At 41.4% G+C, this 21,528-nt stretch overlaps 1 protein-coding gene and 1 pseudogene across 2 annotated transcripts in view; one reads left to right on the top strand and one right to left on the bottom strand.

Moving 5' to 3' along the window:
• LOC145536642 (uncharacterized) overlaps window positions 1–21,528 on the bottom strand; it is a 169,838-nt gene that overhangs the window by 62,910 nt on the left and 85,400 nt on the right. The window lies entirely within an intron of this gene.
• The window catches only part of LOC145536644 (piezo-type mechanosensitive ion channel component 2-like), a 79,646-nt pseudogene that overhangs the window by 37,185 nt on the left and 20,933 nt on the right, over window positions 1–21,528 (top strand). Inside the window, exons 11-17 of the transcript XR_014075942.1 lie at window positions 1,886–1,982; window positions 2,974–3,133; window positions 3,772–3,861; window positions 6,275–6,395; window positions 7,391–7,463; window positions 11,568–11,674; window positions 19,160–19,244. The product of XR_014075942.1 is annotated as a piezo-type mechanosensitive ion channel component 2-like (transcript). The remainder of the gene's footprint in view (window positions 1–1,885; window positions 1,983–2,973; window positions 3,134–3,771; window positions 3,862–6,274; window positions 6,396–7,390; window positions 7,464–11,567; window positions 11,675–19,159; window positions 19,245–21,528) is intronic.

Below are 21,528 nucleotides of genomic sequence, written 5' to 3'. Positions count from 1 at the left end.
CCACCACACAGTGTGGGGTACAGATGGGAGGAACAGGCCCCCAAAGGTGCAGGTGTTTTATGGTGCCCTGATGCATGGGTGGACACAGGAGCTTCATAGCTGCTCTAAGCACTGGCGTCTTGACTTAAAAACAGCTAAGATGGTTCAGGATGGAGACCAACACCTCCTGTCCACAGAACGTGGCTGGTTCTCTGTTAAATTTCTGCCTTCCAGGCCACAGTGTGCCCTCTTCCTAGTAGATAAACTGCCCATGGGTCATCCCAGAGTCCCATGAAAATTTTAGGCCACAAAGATACCTTTTAAACTATGTATTCTGTCAAGAAATTAAACAGTGACCTTTCACTAGCTGAAGGAGTTAATCCACCTCTAGCTCTGATTTAAACTCAATCCCAGGGCCTGCTGCTCATGGCTGTAACTGACAGAGCATTAGAAGAACAGTGGTGGAATGGGGTGGGAGGTGAGAAGGAGTTTTAAGAAGAAGGGTACATACATATACCTATGGCTGATTCATGTTGATGTATGGCAGAAACCAACACAATATTATAAAGCAATTATCCAATTAAAAATTAATTAAAATAAAAATAAAAGAACAGTGATGTATGACTGCCTGCTTCTCCCCTTCCTGGCACTTAAAGATGAGCTCGCCAGGCAATTCTCCTGGAAAGCATTTGACTTGGGGTGGGGGAGGCACATGTATTGCTGTGTTTACAGATATGGGGAAGCCAAGTCTATGTAACCATGAGTGTGTCTTTGAAGAATTTATTTTTTCTCCAGTCCATGTGAATGGTTAAGTTTCTAGTTGGTAGTAAAAGTAATTTTTATTCCTCAGTTGGACTCCAGCAGTGCATGTTTGCCGTGGGGTGATGTTGAGAGTTGTCAGGGAGGGGGTAAGGCAGGACAGGAGGTCATCCTTTCTCCTGAAGCCAGTCCAATGGGCAGAGACTGGTGCCTTGGAGCTGGTCCTTCCCAAGAGCTGTTCCTGGAAAGTGTGTAACTGTGAAATCCACTCATTCATTCTGTAAACCCGGGTTTCAGAACTGGTCTTCACTTTGCTATTGTTGCTGTTTGGTTGCCCAGTCTTGTCAAACTCCTTGAGACCCCGTGGACTGCAGCATATCAGGCTTCCCTGTCCTTCACTGTCACCCAGGGAGTTTGCTCAAACTCATGTCCATTGAGTCAGTGATGCCATCCAACCATCTCATCATCTGTTGTCCTCTTCTCTTCCTGCCTTCAGTCTTTCCCAGCATCAGGGTCTTTTCCAATGAATTGGCTCTTCACATCAGGTGACCAAAGTATTGGAGCTTCAGCATCTGTACCTCCAATGAATATTCAGGGTTGATTTCCTTTAGGATTGACTGGCTTGATCTCCTTGCTGTCCAAGGGAATCTCAAGAGTCTTCTCCAGCACCACAACTCAAAAGCATCAATACTTCAGTGCTCAGCCTTCTTTATGGTCCAACTCTCAAATCCATACATGACTACTGGAAAAACCATAGCTTTGACTATATGGACTTTGTCAGCAAAGTGATGTCTCTGCTTTTTAATATGCTGTCCAGGTTTGTCTCTGCCCAAATCTGAATCCTGGATTAGTGCTCACCCATTGGCTATTGCAGAGTCAGGCTTGTTCCTATGATGCTCTAAGTATCCTCTTTGAAAAGAGAGATACTCCCCAGTGCAGAGAGCATCATGCTGAGGCTTCTCCTCCTTGCTCCTTGGGTTTAACTCCCAGAAGTGAAACATCAAGCACTTTACTGGGTGGGGCTGGATTTCAGGAGCCATCAGAGCACTGAGTTGTGGGGAATTCCTGCATGTGTTGGGATTGCAAGACATCAACCTTGTTTTCTGGGTGCAGAGTTTCAGGATACTCCTTTCCCATTTGTTTTCAGATAGGAGCATGTGGCTGTATTGAAAAATTGGTTCAAAATAGTTGCTGGTTGATCCAAGCATTCAGCTTGGCCTGCACAGTCAAGGGATACAAAATGCATGAGTATGAAAAGCAGATTTGGGAATGGAGGGGCAGAGAAGGGAGGGCAGAAGTAGTGTTCTAATTTAAATATCTGGGCCAAAACCCCTGAAGGAAGGAGATGAAGAGACGCCCAACTCAGTGTCTTCATGGAGCTGTGGGCTGGTGCCGCCAGGGTATCTGTGGTCAGGACACCCCCACCCCCAAGATAATCTTTTATCTTCTTCTACAAACATCCCATCCCTCTCCCCAAGCAGGTCTTTAGCAACTGCCTGGACTTCCTGTATTTATGATAGGAAGGGTCACAGATGCCCATGCACACCTATGGCTGCTGGGTGGGTCATCAGAGGAGCTCTGCCTACAGAGCCCCCACCCTGAAGCTCAGAGAAGGCCCACTGGGTGGACAGTTGGGAGGAACAGCAGAATGTCTGCTGTTAGACTCCCTTCCTGATGGAGGCAGGACTCCCATTCCCACCCTGTGCCTCTTGGGTCAGCACCATGGACAGTGCCACTGTCCTCTGTTCTCGGTAGGGCCTGGAATCTGGCTCTCCCCCACCCCCATCCCCATCCCTGCCCTGCCCTGCCTTCCAGTCGGAGGATAAAGAAAGCACTAGAGCTTGTTCTGACTTGGGGGGTCAGACATGCTGTTGGCACCTCTTCTTCCAGTAGACTGTAGCTACTCGGCTAGTCACCCTGGGAAGGGCCCATTCCCAGAACATGTCTTGTTTGTGCCAGGATTCCCTCTGGTGTTGGGACAAACAGATGCGATTTCTCCCTGGCCTTTCCTCCTGAGCCCTAGAGTATCCAGAGCTCACTTGTGGTCAGCCTTCTGAACTGGTGCTGTTACCAGACTTGAAGTTTTTGCCCTTGGTTGCGAATAAATCCATTTACAGGGACTCAATGCCTCGGAAGTTTGCTCGTGTGTCTGTGCAATCATATCACAGAGATTATAAAACAATAAAGATGAGTATTCATTTTAATTTTTTTTCCTTTTCTTTTCCCCTCCCCCAGCTGATGATGACTCCTCATGTAAACTGCTCAGTGGGGAGGTGGGGATCATTTGGGACAGCATATGCTTTGCCTTCCTCCTGCTGCAGAGAAGAGTGTTCATGAGTTACTATTGCCTGCATGTGGTGGTGAATACAAAAGCCTTGAAGATCCTGGCATCCAGGTGGGTCAGGCTGTGGAATCAAGGGATTTCTCCTAAGAAGCCTACTGGGAAGTGACATTGCACCCAGCCTGCTGTCTGAGCTTTCCTGTAAAACCCACAAGGAATTAAGACACATTCCTTCCAGGAAAAGTGATCCAAGGCTTTAAGATCTAGAACAGAAGAGTAAAGAGGAAGACTCTGGAGGGAGTTACACCTTACCAGGACTAGGATACTCTTGAAGTTCAAAGACAGACTGGACATTGAGCTCCTTGGTCCAGACCTCAGTCCTGGAGTATCTCCTTAGGGCCTCCTGAGTCAGAACAGAAGCAGAGACCATGTTGGTCCACAGTCTAGTCCATCTTCCCCCACCCCCCTGCTGCCTCCATTTTAAGGAGAAACTCCTGGAGATAGAGAAAAAATACTCACCTGTTACCTTTCAGAGTGTAGCCGGAGGAGCCCCTCTCCCCAGGGAAGGATGGAGGCTGTGTGAGTCCATCCACGGGGATGGGGCTTCTAGATGGGACTTGGGACCCCCAGCCCCAACCCAGAGACTCCAGGCAGCAGCCCGCCTAAAATGTTTTCTCTTAGTAACTGTTGTCAGGGAAAGTGGCCAATACCGATAAAAATGCTCATTCATTCTGTTTCTGGCTTTCCTTTAGAGGGGTTGAGCTTTTCCGTGCCACCATTGTAAAGGCTGTAAAGGCCAGAATCAAGGAGGAAAAAAAGTCCATGGACCAGCTGAAGAGGCAGCAAGGACACTTCCCTCTCATTTGGGGTTCATCTGATCCTGTCCCACCAGCTCCTGGCTCCTAGGGAGCCCCAAGCCCTGAAGAAGCCATTTGTGGTGACCTTCACACCTGCCCAGGTGTTTGCTCTGTGTCGACTGACATGGAAATTGTCCAAAGGAGGTCATAGAGGAGTGGGGGCGAGGGGAGGAGCTGCCATGGGCAAGACCAGTGTCAGGTCCTTAGTTTAGATGCTTCTTCTGGAGCCCCCAGCAGGTCTCTAAACTCTCTGAATTCCAGTTTCCTGTTTTAGATTAGGACTCGGTTCTGCTTGATCCTGGTAAATATTAAACAAGCTAGTGAATGAGACAGGGTCATTCCCAGCAACACTAACTCAGAGAGAAGTCCATCGTGTCTGTGGGTGAAGTGAAGGAACATGGGTTCTCACTTCAGAAGGATCTTTAGAGATAATACAGTCCAGTCTAGGGAGAAGCTGCTGACGCATGTAATAGATGACTTAAACCCCACAACTAACTGGAGGTGGCACTAAAAATACACCCACATTTCCATGTCTAGCTCACGGCCTCCTGTTCCACCGGGCCATTCTGGAGAAGTCAAGTAATGGACTAACTCCACCCAGGAGATCTGAGAAGTCTTTTTCTTTTTTTAATTAGCTCACTGAAAATAATTATTTTCTTAGAGTGAAATTTCCAGCAATAAGTGAAACTTCTGAGGAAGGCTAGTGCCTCACATGTCTGGGGCCAGGTTTAAGAGCTGATGGCCATAGAAGTCAAAACCTAGCCACTTTCTCCAGGAAAATAGAGAGACTCTGTCAGCCCATCTGGAAAGTTCCCTGAGTTTCTAAGACTACTTCATTCCATCCTGACCTCGTCTCCCAGCTCCTTTCCCTGTGCAAAAAATATTTACCATTATGAATCACACTATCCCATGGCATGGTTATTTTCATAATCAGAGGTATGAGGTATATAAAATAATGAAAGTACAATATGGTATAGCTACTACTATTGCTGTTTCTAGCTATCTAAATCAGCTCTAGAGAAATAGCAAATTTGAACTCACATGTAGTATGTGTTCCTAATTTCCCATAAGTGAGACCTCTTACTATGATTTACATCACTGGATTTTTCCACTTCCTCAAATGAGAAGTCAGAATAAAAAAGGAATGAAGGCAATGATCATTGCTAAATAAAAACAAATAAACAAAATATTTAAGCTGCCCAAAGCAGAAATATCACTTAAATCAGTTTTAAAACGTGGGCCATATATTTAGAATTTTAAGAAACCAGGAAATGAAATGTTTTAGGACTTCTTGGGGATCCAGCAGACTTCCACTGCAGGAGTGGGGCAGACTTTTGATCCCTGATCTGGGAATTAAGATCCCACATGCCGCACAGTGAGGCCAAAATTTTTTTTTCGTAATTGAAGGCTAATTACTTTACAATATTGTAGTGGTTTTGCCATACATTCACATGAATCAGCCATGGGTCTACATGTGTCACCCATCCCATCCCTCAGGGTCATCCCAGTGCACTGGCCCTGAGCACCCTGGCTCATGCATCGAACCTCAACTGGCAATCTATTTCACATATGGTAATACACATGTTTCAATGCTATTCTCTCAAATCATCCCACTCTCGCCTTCTGCCACAGAGTCCAAATGTCTGTTCTTTATATCTGTGTTTCTTTTGTTGTCTCACATACAGGGTCATCGTTATCATCTTTCTAAATTCCATATATGTGCATTAATATACTATATTGGTGTTTTTCTTTCTGACTTATTTCACTCTGTATAATAAGCTCCAATTTTATCCACCTCATTAGAACTGATTCAAATGCATTCTTTTTAATAGCTGAGTAATATTCCATTGTGTATATGTACCACATTGCCACACAGAAAGGCCAATTTTTTTTTAATTAAAAAAAAAACAGAAACAGTATTTTTCAAGAGGGCATATGTGGGAGATGAAGCTTAACACTGCAGTTTCTGAATAGATTTCCTGAATAAACAGACAAAAAGGTACAACAAGACATTTTCCCAGATCCAATAAGAGATTAGATGTGACACACAGAAGAGTCGTGGGGTCTGATAGAACACTCGAGAATGTTTGAGTAGCAACTTGCTATTTACAAAACAGTTCTCACATTTATACATCTTTTCACTTGATCTTCACAGTGATATGAGGCAGGCAGTATTTTTTTTTAAGAAGAATGCAAAACTTGGGAGAATAAAAGAAACAAGGAGACGTTTGTTGCTAACAAGCAACCATCTACAAGTCCCAGCTGTTGGCCACACTATCCACAATTTTGGCTGCGTGCATAAAAGTGTATAGGTAACTGTGGATGTAGGCTGTGTGCATAAGTATGTAGGTAACTGTGGGTGTGTTCTTGGCATTGCTGCTGCTGTTTTGTTGTGCAGGATGGATCACATCAAGGCCAGGCAACAGAAATACAAAAAGGGTAAGGAGAGGATGCTGACCTGACCTAGGAGTTGGGGGAAGGCCAAGACCTCCAAAATCTTTCTGAAGAGGATGACGACAGTATGTTGAAATATTTCGTTCTTCACTCAGTACCTTGATGTTGGGTAAAAGCATGATATAGGGTAGTGCTGTGAAATAATATTACTATTCATTCTAGTTTTCTGTTCCAATTGTGGGTGGAATGTGTTTGTTTCAGAAAGTACATATTTAATGAATCCATGACTTTTATGATTAGCCCCATATTTAGCAAGATGACTTTAATATAACTAGCTTCTCTTTCACGGACATGTGCTTCTGAAGAAAATAGGATGAGTTGGCTTCATTTGTTCCTTTAGGGAAGATATTTAGATATGTAGTCTACAGTTGTCTTTGATTTCTATAAATTTTATACAAAAATTAAATGCATAGGCCTCTGAATAACAGTAGTTAAAATATTCAATTATAGTATGGTCCAAATAAACTTGAGATGAAGTAACATATTTATTATATCTAATTATAGATTTGTTATATCCAGTTAAGTTTAAAAGTTCTTAAACACACTTGCATCCTTTTCTGTTTGAAGGGAATGGAGAAATAATACATGGTGTTCTTCCAGTGCATAGTATATATTTATCAACAGGAAATTAATATTTTTCCAACCATGCATTAAAATGATCACAAGAGATATTTCTGGTTATTGGAATGGACATATTTTAGCAAATTATTTGCCACTAAATTCTTCTATAATATCTGGGTGGTGCTTCTTTTTGTTAATTCTATGGAAAATTCAATGTGGGATGCATTTTTGACAGATAATCCTTTTCTTATTATACTTTTTGTATGCCCTCAGTCACTAAAAAGAGAGTGAAAATGTGGCATTCTGTTAATAGAATACTGAATATTTACCTTGTGAAATTTATTGCTGAACCACGTAAACATTGAGAGTCAGTAGAATTTCTTTTCCTGACCTCGGGTGTACTTTTGCAATGTGTGTAGATTTTGACAATTGAGTTGTGGTTTTCAAAGTTTGTTTTCTCACTTCCTGAGAATCGATATTTAGACATATTTTATTTTAGGAGAAGCAGACAAACAGAAAATGAAGGGCAAAAAAAAAGCAGTGGTGGCAGCCTTGGGTTGATCATGCTTCCAGTAGGTTTTCTCGATCCTCGTACAATTTCATCGATTCTAACCCTTATATCCTTGACCAGAATTCAGGTGTCCCTGTGACCCGTCTGTTCTATGCATGGTTTGATGCTTGTGACTTGATAGGAGGGGCAGAGGGGAGAAACACTGTGATCTCTGTGGGTCTCTGAGCCCGACAGATGGAATCTTCCAGAGCAGTCAGCTGACTACCATGTGGCTCACGTGTTCCTGAGCACCACCCATGGACTCAGAAAGAGAAGAGGGGTTGATGGCTTTGTTATCAGATTCTGAGGTCCAGAGCTCTGCTGAGTTGTGTTTGTTCCATGGCTGAAAACCCTTATTGAAAATGTGTTTCTGCTCCTCCTAGAACTCTGAATTTAAAGAGAACCACTGTATTTGGAATGTCCGTGACCCTCTTTGAAAAGCACTGAGTGTGAATGTGAACGAGCCCCTACCCCCCACCCCACGGTGCCATTCCAAAAGCACTGATCCCATTTTCATGTAAGGGTAGTTGGCAATTTATTAAACACAAAGATGGGGATACCTTAAGACAGTTATTTTCTCACCCTGCCTCCTCAGTTTCAAAAAAGCTCTAAAACTACCCTCCAAATCCGATGCCCAGTGTATGGGTGTTCTCAGAGTCACCAGAGCTCAGGCAGGACCCTTCAGAGCAAAGTCAGATGATGGTTTTGGAAAAGCAGAGCTCGATAGCCACACAGAGTTGGTGTATTTCACCCTATCGGAGAAAAAAAAAAAAAAAGAATGAGTAATTCCGAAATGCCGCAGCTATGCCTGCTCCACTTAGCAAAGGATGTAGCGCTTACTCTTGGCAATGGCATTCTAACGGAATGATCCATTTCATCCTTGCCCACTTTGAATTTGTTAGAATATTGAATAATTATTAATTATCTTGCAGATCACTTGTAATGTCTTCAGACTTGTATGTCTTGTATTGTGTCTTGATTACTGCAGCTTCTGTAATCAGACAAGTAATATCACAAGGTCCCTAACGTCAACAGGATGGTATTCAGAATCAGCAGGAAATCAGTCAGAATCCTTTCCCTCACTTGATTTGTACCATCATTTAGATCTGGTTTTGGCCTTTCACCCAAGGAGTAATTTCCTAAAATCAGCAAGCCAATTTCAGAAAGAAATATTCAAAATTTGCTTCATATACCTGGATGTAATCAAATATAATCCCAAATATTAAATTTAGCGTAATGGAGTGAAAAAATCCATGAGTTCTAAAGAGTTTCATTTTATCTGCTGCTCAAGTCAAAAGACAAAGATTTAAGCTGGAATTCTGTGTGACCCACTGTCTGCTGGCGTGTCAGTCATACCAACAGTCTCCTGTGCAGACGCTGTGTGCCAATTTCTATCAAGTCACAAGTAAACTGTGCCAATCTGTCTGTTTTTAAAGGGACCTTTGCTAGTTTAGAGAGACCTATCCATTTCAAAATGATGTCATACTGATGTTTTGTCCTTTAACTGGGGTATATGCTCACTGCGGTCATCATGGGTCTTTCCTTTGCTCATGTAAACATTGCATTTTGAAAGGAATTGGATCCATCACTTTATGACTTGCTTATCCTTGAAAGAACTTCCTCTGAATGTTGTTGACTTTAGAGTTTCTGATTCATGTCACCCTCATTATATCAAGTTCTTGAAGGCTGGGATTACACTACCTGTGCCTCATCATAAAACTTCCAGTGCCAGGGTGTGTGTCATTCATAGTTTGGAATCAGATATTTCTTTTTACAAGCTGAGGAGGAAAGGAAAGGAATTGATGTGTGGCTTATTTTGTATACAATGACGAGTTCCAAAACCTATCTTTAGATTTGGAAGCACTTTATTGAAAGCCCATTTTCTGATCTCTTGAGTCATTGGGCTTTTAAATATTTCTTAGAGGTGCCAAGTGTAAGAATAAGTGTCTTTGGGATACCATACCCTTGGCAAACCTATTGACGATATAATAATGTTGCTCTGTTGTTCACATTATTGGTGAGCATCTGTGCTCTTAACATGTTCTGTAGGTGACATCCTCCCAGTTCCATGTCTATGTGCACACAGACTATCGCATCATTGCTGTTCAATGATACTTTCCATGCTGGGGAGACACACTTGTTTCCACATCAGTTCTGTACAGCAGAATCAGTGACAAGCCTCACTTTGTTGTCAAATATCTGAAATAAAGGACCAAGTCCCTGGGGTTATAGGTGGTGGGATTTTAAAAGCCAGCTGTCAGCATCAGTGTCCATGGTACACATACGGACCCAGGGTGGAGGCAGGACCCCTATCAGAACTCACAAACATAAATTTAAGAGTTTCTCTACTTATTATTAGCAGAACTTCAGAAAATATTATCTATTTCTAAGTTTCATTTCAGTAACAGTTGATAAAGGAATAGGAGATTTTTTAAAACGTTTTCTTCCTTTTTTAATGTGTTAATGGCACATGTCACATACAAATTGGCAGCATCTTTCAAACAATAAAAATGTACGACTGCTGATGATGAAAACTGACTCCAGTGGCCACATGAACAAAAGTTCTTGAAGGTATGATTGAATACAGTTGAAGCTGTAGTTGATTTTAGAGCTGATAATGAGGATAAAATGTTCAGTCCTGGAAATCTCGGTGTTTACCAAATGACCACATGACATCAAGTCCGTGTGACTTTCCAACAAGTCTCTGAGCTTGTCTGAAGCATTACTTTCATTGTCTCGATCTCGATCTGATGTAGTGCTGTGACTTTGGTTCGCTCTCGCTTATTCTTACCTTATGTTGAATTGCATTTATTTCCTCAGGCCTGGGCCCAGTCCTCTGGGCCTGGTGCCTTCTTCAAAATAAACGTTAACAAATTACAGTGCTTCTGTTCAAGGATATAAGCCCAATTCATTCTTGCATCTTCATGGATGAAGGTTTCAGATATGTCTGAAAACATGGGCAGAATTTCTCACTGTCATGTTTAGTGATAGCAACTAATTTTCAACAAGCCAAGGTTTCCTGTGACCTTACAACAGATAAGTCCAGAAGATACCTGAAGACATCACATGATGTCATCCAAAAGACACCTCAGCATTTGAAAATTCTAATGTAACTTGAAAATATGCATATATTTTCCTGCAGTGACAGTCAAGTTCTTGTAGCATCAGAAATGCGCATGCTGGGTCTCTTTTCTCTGATAAAATAGTCATCAAACTGATAAAGATTCCATTCTCAAACTTCTTGAGCTCTCTGAACATTTCGGCTCTCTAGACTGCCCCTGTGCTTAAGACGTAATATGTCTTTGCAAGGAAAATTCCAGGCAAGGACCATCCATACAGTTTGTGCTTTGTGTCTTGTGGTCAGTACACTTCTCCTCAAATTTCACTAAGCAACTGGGGGGCTCCTTGTTGACCAGAAGCCTAACAATGCTAAACCGTATGGATCATGTCCGCCTGGCTCTTTCTGTCCTAGCCTACGAGTAGAAACAGCCAGAGTGTGGTGGTGGTGTTTTTGTGATTGTGCTTTTTTTCTTTTCTTTTCTTTTCTTTTTTATGTTATTTGCCCATTTCCTCCTCATGATAATGTGTGATTTAAAAAAAAAAAAAAAAACCTCTTTCAAATGCCTTGCAGCCTGTGTTATGGCCTGTGTCTGCACAGTATACAGTGAAGCAGAAGGTGGTGACACTGACTCCTGGTCCCTAATCATCCCAATTAGCTTTGCCATAGCAATTTGAACCCATTCAGATAACACTGAAGCTTCCGCTTCACTTTGACCTTGTCTGAGGTCCCGAAGTGCTGAACTGTGACATGATGATAGTTTTCAGTCTTCTGGGCCATCCTGGTAACAGAACTGGTTGCTGCAGGCTTGATCTGGTGCATAAATGTACAATTTCCTGTGAGGAAGGAAGAAAATGCCAGATGAACCCAGCAGCAGCCAGGTCTCCTCAATGGCCTCCACAGACCATGCAGCTCAGCCCAGAGTGAGGCCTCCCCGTCTCCTGTTTTCTCCTCCCCACTGATGCCTTTGATGGAGAATTTATGTGTCTATGGGGGGCATTTCATAAATATGCCCCCAACTGTCTCATATTTCTTCTAAGAAATAACTGCATATTTTGTTTTACTTAGTGGTCAGGAGTAGAGATTACTGTTTGTTTGAAACGGATAGTGAAGAGGAGGAAGAGGAAGAATTAAAAAAGGAAGACGAAGAGCCCCCCCGGAGGTCAGCTTTCCAGGTAACTATGGGAATAAGGACGTCACAGCCTTGGTGGGTTGAAGAGGTTTTCTTTCTGACAGACCTTGACCACAGACCTCGACTTCCTCTGCCGTGGTTATACGTGGTAGCTCCCAGAGGTTCTAGTTCACATCTGAAGTCACGTGGTTCTCACTGTCCTGTCCTGCCGCTTGCTGTCAGCATTGCAATTGTTACTGCCAGAATTCCTGCAAGGGCACTGGTCCAGCCAGCTGTTCATTTGCATAAAAAATTTTTGATGCTCTAAACAAAATTAAGGCTACCCTGGGTGTACTTCCTTTCAAGTTTTGGATCACTTGAGTGAACTTCTAGTTCCACAGGTGAAATAGCTGACCACGAAAATAAAATCCTCACTTTGTTTTGAAACCGTCATTTCGAATTTTGAAAATCAGTTCCCTTTGTACTTCTAAAGATTTTAGACAGTATTAAAATCATGAAAACCTCCAGCCCAGTTTTGACATTCTCAGTTTAACTGCATCTCTTTTTCAGAACCTGCCATATCATTCTCAGTGATATGAGTCACCAGCCTAGTAGCATGTATCCAGCAATTGTATCATCAGTGTTTGTTAAAGATGTGGGCTTGTCAGTAGAGTTACATATGGGATGAAAACTCAATAGATTTCCATTCAGTTCAGTTCAGTTCAGTCGCTCAGTCGGGTCTGACTCGTTGTGACCCCATGAACCGCAGCACGCCAGGCCTCCCTGTCCATCACCAACTCCCGGAGTCTACCCAAACCAATGTCCTTTGAGTCGGTCATGCCATCCAACCATCTCAACCTCTGTTGTCCCCTTCTCCTCCTGCCCTCAACCTTTCCCAGCATCAGGGTCTTTTCCAATGAGTCAGCTCTTCGCATCAGGTGGCCAAAGTATTGGAGCTTCAGCTTCAGCATCAGTCCTTCCAATGAACACCCAGGACTGATCTCCTAATTTAGGATGGAGTGGTTGGATCTCCTTGCAGTCCAAGGGACTCTCAAGAGTCTTCTCCAACACCACAGTTCAAAAGCATCAATTCTTCAGCGCTCAGCTTTCTTCACAGTCCAACTCGCACATCCATGCATGACCACTGGAAAAACCATAACCTTGACTAGATGGACCTTTGTTGGCAAAGTAATGTCTGCTTTTTAATATGCTGTCTAGGTTGGTCATACCTTTCCTTCCAAGGAGTAACCATCTTTTAATTTCATGATTGCAGTTACCATCTACAGTGATTTTGGACCCCCCGAAATAAAATAAGCCACTGTTTCCAATGTTTCCCCATCTATTTGCCATGAAGTGATGGGACCGAATGCCATGATCTTAGTTTTCTGATTGTTGAGCTTTAAGCCAACTTTTTCACTCTCCTCTTTCACTTTCATCAAGAGGCTCTTTAGTTCTTCTTCACTTTCTGCCATAAGGGTGGTGTCATCTGCATATCTGAGGTTATTGATATTTCTCCCGGCAATCTTGCTTGTGCTTCCTCTAGCCCAGCGTTTCTCTTGATGTACTCTGCATATAAGTTAAATAAGCAGGGTGACAATATACAGCCTTGACGTACTCCTTTTCCTATTTGGAACCAGTCTGTTGTTCCATGTCCAGTTCTAAATGTTGCTTCCTGACCTGCATACAGGTTTCTCAAGAGGCAGGTCAGGTGGTCTGGTATTCCCATCTCTTTCAGAATTTTCCACAGTTTCTTGTGATCCACACAGTCAAAGGCTTTGGCATAGTCAGTAAAACAGAAGTACATGTTTTTCTGGAACTCTCTTGCTTTTTCAATGATCCATTGGATGTTGGCAATTTGATCTCTGGTTCCTCTGCCTTTTCTAAAACCAGATTGAACATCTGGAAGTTCACGGTTCATGTATTGCTGAAGCTTGTCTTGGAGAATGTTGAGCCATTACTTTACTAGTGTGTGAGATGAGTGCAATTGTGCGGTAGTTTGAGCATTCTTTGCCATTGCCTTTCTTAGGGATTGGAATGAAAACTGACCTTTTCCAGTCCTGTGGCCGCTGCTGAGTATTCCAAATTTGCTGGCATATTAAGTGCAGCACTTTCACAGCATCATCTTTTAGGATTTGAAATAGCTCAACTGGAATTCCATCACCTCCACTAGCTTTGTTCCTAGTGATGGTTCCTAAGACCCACTTGACTTCACATTCCAGGATGTCTGGCCCTAGGTGAGTGATCACACCATCATGGTTATCTCGGTTGTGAAGATCTTTTTTGTAAAATTCTTCTGTGTGTTCTTGCTACTTCTTCTTAGTATCTTCTGCTTCTGTTAGATCCATACCATTTCTATCCTTTATTGAGCCCATCTTTGCATGAAATGTTCCCTTGGTATGTCTAATTTTCTTGAAGAGAGCTCTAGTCTTTCCCATTCTGTTGTTTTCCCCTATTTCTTTGCATTGGTGACTGAGGACGGCTTTCTTATCTCTCCTTGCTATTCTTTGGAACTCTGCATTCAGATGGGAATATCTTTCCTTTTCTCCTTTGCTTTTCGCTTCTCTTCTTTTCACAGCTATTTGTAAGGCCTCCTCAGGCAGCCATTTTGCTTTTCTGCATTTCTTTTTCTTGGGGATGGTCTTGATTCCTGTCTTCTGTACAATGTCACAAACCTCCATCCATATTTCATCAGGCACTGTATCAGATCTAGTCCCTTAAATCTATTTCTCACTTCCACTGTATACTCATAAGGGATTTGATTTAGGTCATACCTGAATGGTCTAGTGTTTTCCCCACTTTCTTCAATTTAAGTCTGAATTTGGAAATAAGGAGTTCATGATCCGAGCCACAGTCAGCTTCTGGTCTTGTTTTTGCTGACTGTATAGAGCTTCTCCATCTTTGGCTGCAAAGAATATAATCAGTCTGATTCCGGTGTTGACCATCTGGTGACATCCATGTGTAGGGTCTTCTCTTGTGTTGTTGGAAGAGGGTGTTTGCCATGACCAGTGCGTTTTCTTGGCAAAACTCTATTAGCCTTTGCTCTGCTTCATTTCTTTCCTCCAAGGCCAAATTTGCCTGTTACTCCAGGTGTTTCTTGACTTCCTACTTTTGCATTCCAGTCCCCTATAAAGAATAGGTCATCTTTTTTGGGTGTTAGTTCTAAAAGGTCTTGTAGGTCTTCATAAAACCATTCAACTTCAGCTTCTTCATCATTACTGGTTGGAGCATAGACTTGGATTACCGTGATATTGAATGGTTTGCCTTAGAAACGAACAAAGATCATTCTGTCGTTTTTGAGATTGCATCCAAGTACTGCATTTCATACTCTTTTGTTGACTATGATGGCTATTCTATTTCTTCTAAGGGATTCCTGCCCACAGTCATAGATATAATGGTCATCTGAGTTAAATTCACCCATTCCAGTCCATCTTAGTTCGCTGATTCCTGGAATGTCGATGTTCACTCTTGCCATCTCCTGTTTGACCACTTCCAATTTGCCATTAGAAGGGAGCAGACATAGGACTGTTCTTTACCTATTGTTAAACTACAAGGCACACAGATGGACATCCGGCCAGTCTTATGATGTGTACACAAGGCTAGTGTCTGCTTGCTGGCCAGGTCTTCCCAAGCTGCCAGCTTACCTCCACGCTGTCTTCCCAGTGAAAGTGAAGAACTAAATTGTTTGTGGGGACACCTTGCTCTGATGATGCTCTCTCACTTACCCCATTGCTGCCTGCGTGTTTTTCTTGATGACAGCGTGTGCATGTGTATAGCTGGCTTATCCAACACTAATGACTTGACTTCTTTATTTTTATTCCAACAAGTTTCCTTTAATCCTCACTCATCAGGCAGCAGAGGAGAGAGCAGGTTGTCTTCACCATTTTGACAGATTACATGAATGATAAATCATTTTCTTTACTCCTAACCTACAAACAAGGCACATTTTATTCCACATTCAGCAATGAGCACATTTTAACCCATTTGGTATAATTGTAGAGCCAAACTCATACTGATGTCTTACATTTAGTGATTGGTTTTGGGGTTTTTTTCTACTAATTACTCTTGCTTTGTCCTTCTTTGTAGAGAGCTATTGGGAAGTTTGTGTCAGCCATTTTAGCCTTGCCAAAGTCTATCATTAAACTTCCCCAAACTATTCTTTAGTATTTAATCAGAGCTGCAAAGGTATTTGACATTTTACTGATGTGTGGTGTGTGGCCCTCCACTCCATAGACCTTTAGATGGGCAGACCCCGCTGCCCCACATCTGTGTTTTCCCTGTTCTATACATCTTACAATGAAGGAATGAGAAGAATTTAAAATATTGGGCAATCTTTTCCAAAAATCGTTCTGAGAAGCCAAATTCTTTATTATGATGATTCTTGTTTTTCAGTTGGCATCAGAATTGATTAAAAAATAGAAAGAGAAAATGCAGATACAAATCTTCTCGTAGTTCTGCCCAAGTGACGTCTCATGTTAAAAGGGTCACGTCTGGTTGTGTGTATCAGATATGGTGTGTCAAAATATGACCATTTTCTCAGAAAGCTGGTAAAATTGCAGTCAGGAAAGAACGACTTGTTTTGCTCAGTCTCTTTTCGGGCTCCCTGTTAAGCCTCTATCTTCCTAAATTGTTCTCTTCTGGCATCTTCTGCCTGAGTTCAGTATCTCTCTTCACTGGCCTGAGCTGCTGTGGATGGTCCACCCAGCCTCCAGCAGTCCACATCGTCAGAGACACAGCTGAATGAACTGCTACAGTTATTTGTTAATTCACCCAACACACAACAAAATATCTAGCTACCTCTGCTGTGGTCATTTCATTATTGGAAATCATAAATAGTGACTCACTACTCTTGTGCTTTATAGAAAGCCGCTTCCCCTGCCTTAAACTGGAGCAGACACTTACACTAGTAAAATGCTCCACAAGGGTGTGGCTAGAGAGGGAGACCATCACTTCTCACCTTTCACCTGGGGGTCTTATTTAAACGCAGGTTATTTAAATTCATCAGGTCCAGAGGGACCTGAAATTCTAGATTTTTCTCAAGCTCTCAGGTGAAGCCGAAAAGCCACTCTGCCTTGCATAGCAGGGTCTAGACCCCTGGGCTTCTTCCCTTTTTAAAATGCCAGGATTCTGAGTTTTAGTTTAATATTCCCTGTTGCTACTTCCTTGGGTTTCTTTTCTTTTCCCCTTTTATGACTGCCTTATGTGTCTTTCCATTCACGTTTAAGAATTTATATGAAAGATTACAATGTGATTATCCCGCATCTTAGTTAAAAAATTGTCTTCTTACCAACAACATAAAGTTCTGGATCACAACTGGATTAAAAAACACTTTAGAAAACTTAACCAACTTCGGTTAAAGATCTCCACTTCAGTAAAGTCATCTCCTGTTTCAAAAAGTAAATGCTTTTTGCGTAAGAAGTTTTCAGTAAAAGGAATCCCATTTCCCTGACATTTAAGGTGAAATCACTGAGGGTGGACTCTGAGATGAAGTTGGGTACAGGCTAGTGGCAGCAGCAGACTAGCCAGTACCCAGGAGAAGCTGATGTCATTCATGCACATTTTCACGTGTTTTTCTACACAAGATTAGTTCTTCATGTGTCTGTTCTCCAGAGATATCCGTGACACTGAGTGGTAGTTACCACTGAGACTTCAGAATTGAGACATTTCAGAAAGAAACTTAATTCGGTGTCTTAACTCAGTAAGAATCAGGATGCTTCCTCTTCATCCTTCATCATCAACTTTTCCCGGAAATAGTTGGCCTGATCCTCGGTCCAATGTTCCTGGGGCAATAAAATATTTGTACTTCCAAACATGGACATGAAGATCAATTTCCTACAAATGAGGACTTGTCCTAAGATCCTTCCCTTTCCTTCTTTCTTCAAATCCTTGAAGGACCACGTGTAGAACCAGGAACCCTCTTTTAATGAGGCATCATCTGTGTGGCCAGAGCCCTTTCTACAAGATACCTTCAATTCTTTCCTAAACCCTCCCCTGCTCTGTCCTCCCCTCTCTCATCTCCCAGGGGTTTCATTTTTCTACAGAGCAGAAGAGTATACACCTAGTACACTCACAAATCCTGAATCACTTTCTTATTTTCCACTTTGGCATTTTGCATTATCCAAAAGCAATATTGAAATAACACTATTTTAATGAAATGTCACAGTGTGTATTTCTTAAGCCTGAAAATCTCTTGTATTTAACAGTTCAGATTCTTTTAAAAAAAATCAATATTTTGCTGAAACGAGTTTGCCTATTAACGACCTAAACCTCAGAGATATTATTAATAGAATCTCCAGTTAACATGCTCAATAAACATCAACCATAAATTCCTTTTTCCTGTGCTTCTTGAAGTTGCAATTCATCTTTACTTTTCAAAATATGTTTCTGGCATAAACTAGGATAACTTTTTTGCCTCCTGGGTTTATTATTCAGAAACTATACAAATCTTGTATGTTTGTGAATGGCCCATAAGATTCAGATTTTTACCTGTGAGGAAATGCTCTGACCTAGTAACCCATGACCTTTACATTTCCAAGGATGGAAAAGTTGAACCCCTCTTTACTTCTACGATGCCAGTGGTTTTTTTACACTGTGTTTTTCAGGGATTCCAGGAATCTATATAGAATAAAATGAAAGTGTTAGGGTTTACAAGCGCCCCTGTTCCTTTATCTTTATGATAGAATCCCAGCTTCCCTGAGACCAGGTGTGTTTGTGGGTACACACTGAGCATGCTGCCCAGCTTCATGGTTGTGGATGGCTGACTTTGCACGTCAGGGTTTTCTTTCTGTTCCTTCTGCATGACTTGGGACAGTGTTGGTGGGTGGCACATTCAGAATTGCTCTGTTGTGGTTATTGGTTGTCATGTATTAATGCAACTATTTTCAGCTCTTGAACGAAAATGACAGAAAGCAACCTAAATCTCCCCTGTTCTCCTTCCACCCCATTCTGAAATAACCCCTTGACCTTCACAGCACGTTATCTTTCCTCTCCAAATACTGATCAATCTACAAAGCTCTTTCTCAAGTTGCTGGTAATAGTTGTTACTTACAAGAGAAAGTATCAAACATGCAAAAGTAATTTCCCAAAGTAAATGAATAGAAGATGTTTCAGTCTTGACTCAAACTTTATTTGTGCTGGGAGAAAATGAATGACACTTAGCCAGGCTTCTAGCTTATGCCTAGTGTGTGTCACAAGAGGGAATCAGGAGCTAAGTGTCAGAGGTGTAGTAGAATGGGGGGGTGGGGGAGAGGTGGGTGTTCGTGGTTCCAGAGAATCTCATGATTGTCTGATACTGAACAAAATACATGCCTGCAACATCTATTTTCATATTTTATTTCATAGCCAGTGAGAACTGGTCAGCTCAGTATATTGAGAGATGTGAGAAAGGGAGATTTAATTCATGTTGAGAGAAAAAATATATATATTTCTGAAAGTCAGGAAGCTTGGTGTTGGTCCCTTTTTCTTTAATTCAATTTATTAAAAATTGTAAAGTAGCCTCCAATTAAAATAATTTTTTTTTAATTCAGAAAATAATGAAACTTTCTCCCTTCAGTTTGTTTATCAAGCCTGGATTACTGACCCTAAGACAGCACTCTGACAGAGGCACAAAGAGAAAATAAGATCTGCAAGAGAAGAACAGAAAAGAATCTGGGGAGGGTGAGTGATGGAGAGGGCTGCAGCTGTCAGACAGGGGACAAGCTTGGGAGGAATGAAATTTTTAATGTCTAAAGAGCACAAAGACTTTTATTGCCCTTAATTTCTCAGGTCGTGTAATAAATTAAAACATGGATTTAAGTTGAGGCACATTTTATAAAATGGAAAGAGAGATAGAAGCAAAATAAACCCAATGAAAGTAGAAGCAAAATAATAATTTTTAGGTGGATATTAAGTCATCGAAAAGAAATAGAAGACGATGTGACCATTAAGTGAAAAGCTGCTCTTAGAAAATAAGAAAGATGAACCTTAGAAATTTGATTAAGAAAAAAGAGGGAAACCACACTTAAAGAGCAGTCAGGGACCAAAAATGGAACATACCTACCAGTGCTGTACTCAACACTATCAATTCATTAAAAAACATGATAGAAACACGTTTGTAACTGGAGGAAGTGACAACAAACACACCGAAACAAAAAGCACGTGGGGAGCTCAGGAAAAGTGTTTTCATCATATATCAGACTAAAGGTCAGTGTTCTGGCTATATTAAGAACTTCTCAGAGTCAGCAAAAGAAAAATTCAGCCCAGTGAATGAATGGGTATGAAAAGTAATTCAAGATCAGAAAATAGAAACAGCCAAAAGGAGCTCAGTTTTGCTAAGTAGCTCAGTATGAGAAATGCAAACTAAATATTTTGACATTCTGTTTTTTTAATCAATTGGATTAGCAAGAATGTAAACATAGCTCTGTTTGAAGCTAGAGGAGGCATACCTGTCTGTGGTATTGTAAAGCAGCACCTCCACTTTGGAGAGCAGATGTCAATCTGAAAATTTAAGTGTGCGTCTCTTACCAGAGATCCATCCCCCCTCCAGGTGTATGGCTTCACAAGCACACGTGGGCTGCCCTGGTAGCTCAGCTGGTAAAGAATCCACTTGCAATGCGAGAGACCTGGGTTCGATCCCTGGTTTTGGAAGATCCCCTGGAGAAGGGAACGGCTACCCATTCCAGTATTCTTGCCTGGAGAATTCTATGGACAGAGGACCCTGGTGGGCTACAGTCCATGGGGTCACAAAGAGTTGGACACGACTGAGTGACTTTCACTTTTTTCACATTCACAAGCACATGTGTCTAAGAATATTCATCAAACATTATTATCACTAACGAAAATTTGGAAATATCCTAAATGCCCACATAAAGAAGAAGCAAGTAAATGATGTGACCAGTATATTACAGCAAACTATTTAGTAGTTTAAAAAACAAAATGAATTACTTTGAACTGACATGGAGAACAATTCCTGACATACTGTAAAGTGAAAAGCATTTGTTGCAAACTGGCATGGACATTATGAAACCACTTATGAAATGAAGGAAACCACAGTGCCTCCAGACAATGTTTTGCATTTTTAATGGATGTATGTAATTGTGTATAAATGCATAAGGAAAAGATTGGGAAGAAAATGTAGCCAGTTAATCGCTGTGGTGACTTATGGCAGAAGAGGTGGGGAGGCTGAGAGTAAGGGGTAGGATTAAAGAAAACTTCAGGCTTGTTATATTTTAATTCTTTACAAAGGAAATGTGTATATTGATTCTTTGTGAAATTACAAGTGTATTCAAACAAGAAAAGAAAAGGAAAACATAACTTCTAATGGAGCTCTAATTGCAAAGCTGTTCTCTTTTTTGACCATTCTGCTCCCTGCTACCTCCTGTAACTTTCGTTTTATTTTACTTGATTGGTTTAAAAAAGCAAAATTAAGACACTGAGGAAGTAGCAAGTCAAGCAGTAAGGAAGTGGATGCAGTATAGCCTGGAAAGCTATCCTAAGGCACCATCTCTTCAACCCCTTTCCCGGCTATACATACCTTTGGGCAGGCACTGTTTCCTTTGATTCAAAAATAAGTCCATGCTGCACAGATTCTCCTGTATGTTCATTAGCAATATATCATGAACACTTCTCCAATTAAGTATTTATAAAACTATATCATCATTTTTAATAGCTGCAAAATATTCTGTAACATGGATATACATAATTTATCCAACTCCTCCATCACTAATGGATATAAGGTTTGCTTCTAGATTTTTGCCACAATGAATAACACTATAATAGATTTCCTCACACAAAAATTCATATGTAGTCATGTGTGTGTGTGTATGTGTGTGTGTGTGTTTAAATGGCAAAAGCAGGATGAATACACACTTTCCCCAAAATAGATAATCAGAAGTGGAATGTCTGTGTTAAAGTGGGTGCTTTTATTTTTTTACTTTAATAAAC

This window comes from Giraffa tippelskirchi, chromosome X (genome assembly GCF_054371585.1).
Source record: "Giraffa tippelskirchi isolate mGirTip1 chromosome X, T2T-mGirTip1v1.2.pri, whole genome shotgun sequence".
In the NCBI taxonomy this organism is placed as follows: Eukaryota; Metazoa; Chordata; class Mammalia; order Artiodactyla; family Giraffidae; genus Giraffa; species Giraffa tippelskirchi.
Note: the sequence above shows the minus strand (reverse complement) of the source record. Positions and strands in the feature narration are given on the sequence as shown.